This window comes from Marmota flaviventris, chromosome 6 (assembly GCF_047511675.1).
Source record: "Marmota flaviventris isolate mMarFla1 chromosome 6, mMarFla1.hap1, whole genome shotgun sequence".
Classification (NCBI taxonomy): Eukaryota; Metazoa; Chordata; class Mammalia; order Rodentia; family Sciuridae; genus Marmota; species Marmota flaviventris.
The window spans coordinates 66,589,274-66,595,634 of record NC_092503.1 but is presented as its reverse complement, the minus strand read 5'-3'; the positions used below and the strand labels follow the sequence as shown (position 1 = coordinate 66,595,634).

The 6,361-nt window shown below is 33.0% G+C and overlaps 1 non-coding gene across 1 annotated transcript; it reads left to right on the top strand.

Moving 5' to 3' along the window:
• Positions 1–1,977: 1,977 nt before the first annotated feature.
• Positions 1,978–2,084, top strand: LOC114086984 (U6 spliceosomal RNA). Its single transcript, XR_003581719.2, has one exon. It is a non-coding gene; the product is annotated as a U6 spliceosomal RNA (small nuclear RNA).
• The last annotated feature ends 4,277 nt before the right edge of the window (positions 2,085–6,361 follow it).

The window sequence follows — 6,361 nt, the reverse complement described above, 5'->3', positions numbered from 1 at the left end:
TCTACTTCCTAGCTAGAGCTGCTAAATATGTCCCTCTCAGAAGGCTGCCTTCGTCACTATAGCTTCTAACACTGACATCTGTCTTGACTCCCTTCCTATGTTGAAATTAATTGAGTCATAACTGAAGGCAGGAGGGGTTATGGTTTGTGGTTTCTAGCTACTTCTACAACCAAGTTATCAATAACTTTGGTGGTTTCACATAAAAAATTTTAAACTGAATTATTATCATGAATTTCACTAGAAAACCCCAAAATCAATCATCATTTTTTTACCTAGAATAAAATAGCATTCATTATTCACCCTATGTTTACTCCTACTTCAGCCCCTCCCTTTTCCATGGTACAGCTAAGAGGATCCAGTCACTGTCATTACCTTTATTTTAGTGTACTTAATATGTATACATGTGTCTTTTGTGTGGTGCTGGAGATCAAACTCATGCCTCATAGGTGCTAAGCATGTGTTGTACCTGACATACACAAAACTCCAAAGAGATAAAGGAGCTTGTTATGGTTTGAATATGAGGTGTTCCCCAAAAACTTACATGTGAGACAATGCAAGAAGGTTCTGGGAAAAAAATAATTGGGTTACAAGAGTCTTAGCCCAATCAGTGAATTAATCACCTGATGGAATTAATTGAGTGGTAACTGAAGGCAAGTGGGGTGTGGCTAGAGCAGGTAGGGCTTTGGGGTTGTGGCTTTGGGATATATATTTGTATCTGGCAAGTGGAAATCTCTCTGTTTTCTATCATCATGTGAGCCACTTACCTCTGCCGTACTTCCACACTCTCCTGCCATGATGTTTATCCTGACCTGGAGCCCCCGGGGAAATGGAGCTGACTGTACATAGACTGAGATCTCTGAAACTATGAGCCCTTAAATAAACCTTTCCTCCTCTGCAGTTCTTGTCAGGTCTTTTAGTCACAGCAGTAAAAAAAGCTGACTAAAACAGTGCTCCACAATGGAAATTATAGAAAACCAAAGAAAGAAATTGAAGAAGACCTTAGAAAATGGAAAGACATCTGTGTTCTTGAATAGGTGGAATTAATACTGTCAAAATGGCCATACTACCCAAAGCAATATACAGATTCAATGCAATCCCATCAAAATTACAATGACATTCATCACACAATTAGGAAAAAAACGACTTATTATATTCATTTAGAAAAGCAAGATACCCTGAATAGCTAAAACAATACTAAGCAAGAATATAAAGCAGGAGGCATCACAGTACCTGATCTGAAATTATGCTACAGAGCTGTAGTAACAAAAACAGTGTGGTGTTTGCATCAAAATAGGCATGAAGACCAGTGGAACGGAATATAAGACATGAAGAAAGTTACACATACCTACAGTCATCTGATATTTGACGAAGACAACAAGAATATATTTGAAGAAAAGACTATTTTTTTTTTTTTGGCTAAAAAAGAAAGAATACAGTTGGCTTAAATATATCAATGATATTGGGGAAACTGGATACCTGTATAGAGAAAAATTAAACTAGACCCCTATCTCTCACATTGCACAAAATTCAAAATGAATCAATAACATAGGAATTAGACTAGAAACTTTACAACTGCTAAAAGGAAACATACAATCAACTTCGATCATATAGATACTGGCACCAACTTCCTTAGCAAGAACTTCAAAGTATAAGAAATTAAATCAGGAATCAATAAATGGGATACCATCAAATTAAAAAGCTTCTGCACAGCAAAGGAAATGATTAAAAGCATGAAGAGAGAGCCTATGGAATGGGGAAAAAATCTTGCCCAGCTACTACCCAAATAGGATATTAATATCCAAAATAAACAAAGCACCCCCCAAATTTTAACACCAAAAAAAGTAATCAAATCAATAAATGGGCAAAACAACTAAACAGAAACTTCTCAAAAGAGGAAATACAAATGGCCAATAAATATATGAAAAAATGGTCAACATCTGTAGCAACCAGGGAAATTCAAATCAAAACTACACTAAGGTGCTCACTTTGGCAGCACATATATTAAAGTTGGAACCATACAGGGAATATTAGCATGGCCCCTGCACAAGGATGACATGCAGATTCGTGAAGCACTCCATATTTTTTTACAGAGACACACCCACATAAATACAGTTATGTCATATTAGGAAAAGGCACCAAAAACACATTGGAGAAAAGATAGCCTCTTCAACAAATGCTGCTGGGAAATCTGGAAATCCACATGTAACAAAATGAAGTTAAACCTTTATCTCTCACCATGCACAAAACTCAACTCAAAGTGGATCAAGGACCTATGAATCAAATCAGAGACCTTGAGCCTAATGGAAGAAAAAGTAGGCCAAAATCTCTATCATGTCAGATTAGGCCCCGACTTCCTTAATAAATTTGCACCTATCGTGCAAAAATTAAACATTTTTAAAATCTATTTATTGCCTTTTGCCTAGTGTTTTTCATGAATTTTCTGGAATTGTCTCATTTGCCAAGAATAATGAAATACAATAAATACCCTGGTCGGGGAGGGCTACACTAAGATTTCATCTCATTCCAGTCTGAATGGCAATGATCAAGAAAATGAACAATAAATGCTGGTGAGGTAGTGGGAAGAAAGGTGCACTTGTACATTGTTGGTGTGACTGCAAACTAGTACAACCAGTCTGGAAAGCAGTGAGGATAATCCTCAAAAATTTCGGGATGGAACCACCTTATAACCCAGTATCCCAAGCCTTGGTATTTTCCCAAAATATCTAATTCAGTTTTTAAAAAGTGAGTTTTAACAGCTCAAACACACAGATAAAATTTGACTTTCATACTGTCCTGGATTGCCTTGAAGAGACCCCTTTTCAATGAAAATGATGATAGAAATGTGATATTTCATATCAGACTCTTTTGACTAAAATATCTCTAATCATCAGACTTCAGAGAATCACACTGCAGGTGGTCTTGCATTTATTTTAGATGCCTGCTACTTTCCTCCATTTTAAATCTCTTTCAAGTAAAACAACTTAAAGGAATATCAGGAAGCAATTTATTGGAGATTATGTATTTATTTTAATCAACAGAGAATCAGCTCAACAACTGTAACACATCATCTGGATTCAGCTACATTCTCTGTGTTCTCCTTTCAGATGAAATACCAAAACTTTCTACAGTTTACAAAGTATGGTATGATTTTCTCTCCCTTCAATTAAGTTTGAATCCAAATAAATTATTTTGTTTCTCATTAAGTTCTGTTCTTCACTTTAGTTTCAGATATATTACCTTATGTTTTTATATCAAATCAGGTACTAATATAATATTTCATATTTCTCAAAATCTTCATAAACTACCTCCTTTATGGTTTGCAAAACCAAATGAAACCCTATTTCTCTAATCATGTACATGAGAGCTGAAATCAGTATACATTTATTTGTTCCTTTCTTGAGAAAATCAGTATGCTTTTACTTCCACTTACCAGCTTTTAGGTGCATTACTTGCAAGCTTGAAATAACTTAAAACTTTTTATATTGCTTATTTCAAAATTTTTACCACTTTTAGTTTATCTTGCATTTTACCAAATTTAAATTATTTTTAAAAAAATTATTTCTTTAAATATTGTAATTGTAAATCTCACAATTTTTATTTATTGATATTCAAATTTGCTGATTTTAACAGAAATGAAAGCTCATTGTCAAAGTACTATTTAAAAATGTAACAACAAAATGAAAATTTCCTGTAATTCCAAAGAAAACTATCTTTACACTTTTCTTTTTCAAACATTTGTATGTGTATGTATAAAATTCTTCTAGGGCTACCTACAGCATTTCATTCTTCTTTGCTGTTAGGCAGCCTGATTCTTTCTTAACCATGAATCATGGATATCTCTCCATAAGCTATTCATCTTTACATTCCATTTTTTTGTATGTGTATACAATTTATTGAAGTCTTCACACTGAAATATAAAATCACATAAATGTGTCCTTCAATTCATAAACAATATTTATGGACACTTATATTGGTTTATTATTTTTTTGTAATTATGACCATTTTGTATATGGGTTTAATTAGTTCCCACAGATATATTCCTGGACAGAAACTGGGTGGGGCAAAAATATTTGTTCTAAATTTTGATATATGGTGTTTGCAATTACTTGAACTAAAAGTGTATGAGAGTGTTCCTTGATCTATACTCTTGATGTTATATCTTCAGGATTTTTAAAATGAAATTTTAACTTGTACAGTCAGGCACTTTTGTTCAAAAATTATTTAAATTTCAAGAATGTGACATCAGAGGATTAATAAAACATGGGACTTTTATCTACTTGGGGCCCTGTGTGTCTCTATAGGTTGCTCATTCATGAAACCGATCCTGAATTTAGCATTTTTGTTGCATATTGGCCCTTTGAATTTTATGTCTGGCTACTCTTTATGAGTGTCTTTCATCCATTTAAAAAATACTCTAGTTTATCCCTTTTTTTCCCACTGTTAAAGTATTTTTAATTGAGATGAATAGAAGATATTTTTATTCTTTAACTTTTTACATTTAAATTTTTAATTACAACTTTTCCAATTTCAGAACTAATTTTTTAAAAAATCATTTGTAATTTTACAAAAAAATTGGTTCTTTTTAGTTATACATGACAATATAATTCATTTTGACATAATTATAAAAGCATGGAAGTACCTTGTTCTAATTCAGTCCCCAGTACCTCCCCTCCCAGCCTTCTACCCGCTGCTCTCTTCCCTCTATTCTACTGTCTTTCTACCATATGCCCATAGTTAGTTTTTTTGTAATTAATTTCTTGTGGATGTAAATCATAGTGAGATTAACTATATATTAATATATGTACATAGAAAAATTATGTCAGATTCTTTCCACTGTCTTTTTATTTTAGTTTAGTTTGCCTTTTGTTTTTGTTTTGTTTTGTTTTGTTTTGTTTTTTGGTCTGTTAAAAAGTATTTTACAAACTTCACACTCAAGGAAATTGGATAATTACATTTACCCAATTGTAATTTTATATTTATGAAGTTTTTGGTTTACATTTAAAATACACTGAAATATTAATCTAATTGCAATGTTCTTACTTGAGATCAGATATTAACTGCATTTTCTTTTTCCCAAATTGATTACTCAATTTACATAGCATCATTTATCTGTAATCTATATTTTCCCAAATGATTAAAAATGTTACATTTCCCATAAGAAGATAGAAGTCAATTTCTGTATTCTCTGTTCAGAATATCTAACTGACTGATATTCCCCCCACCAAAAAAACTATTTTGAATACTGTACTTTTTATGATTATATTAATTCTTCTTCTTTCAGAATATTTCTAGTTATTTTCTTACCAGTTAATTTTCTAACCTGTATGTGTGTGTTATATCATTCAGTTGTGAAATGGAGCCCTTGAGATTTTAATTGCAAAAATAATGAATGTTTGGATTCAGCTGGACAAACTGATGTATTTCAACACTTAGTTTTCAAATTTCAAAACAAGAGGAAACTCCATTTTTGTTTTCTTTTTAAAATAGCCTCAAGAGAATATAGTTTTCTTTTTTTAAAATTTGTTTTAATTAGTTAGACATGACAGTACAATGATCTTGACATATCATACATTTGAATCAAATGGGGTATAATTACTCCTTTTTTTCTGAGTGTACAGGTTGCTGAATCACATTGGTCATTCAGTCACATATATACATACAGCAATACTAGTGTCTATTTTATTCTGCTGTCCTTCCCATCTCCCCTTCTCCTCCCCTCCTCTCACTTCTCTCTACCCAATCTAATGTGACACACTTCTTTTTTTTTTTATCCCTCACATCGTCATACATATAATCTGTATAACAATGAGGGTCTCCTTCCATCTTCCATGCAATTCCCCTTCTCTCTCTCTTTCCCTTCCCCCTCTCTTCCTATCTAGAGGTAATTTTCTTCTCATGCTCTTCCTCCCTATCCCATTTTGAGTCACCTCCCTTATATCAGAGAAAACATTAGGCATATGTTTTTTTGGGGGGGGATTAGTTAACTTCACTTAGCATAATCTGCTCTAATGCTATCCATTTCCCTGCAAATGCCATGATCTTGTTATTTTTTACTGCTGAGTAATATTCCATTGTGTATAAATGCCACATTTTTTTTTATCCATTCATCCATTGAAGGACATCTAGGTTGGCTCCACAGTCTAGCTATTGTGAATTGTGGTGCTATAAATGGCATACTATAGTTTTCTTTATATTCCTGCATATTCAGATGTTTATTCTGCACTTTTAGGCTTGATTTAAAAAATTGTTAATTGTGTGAATTAATCATGTTACTAGTTACTAGACTGCTTTCTTTAGATGTACTTTCCACCTCTTCCCACTCTGCTCTTGCCATAGGAAGAGGTCCTCTGGGGGCTGAATC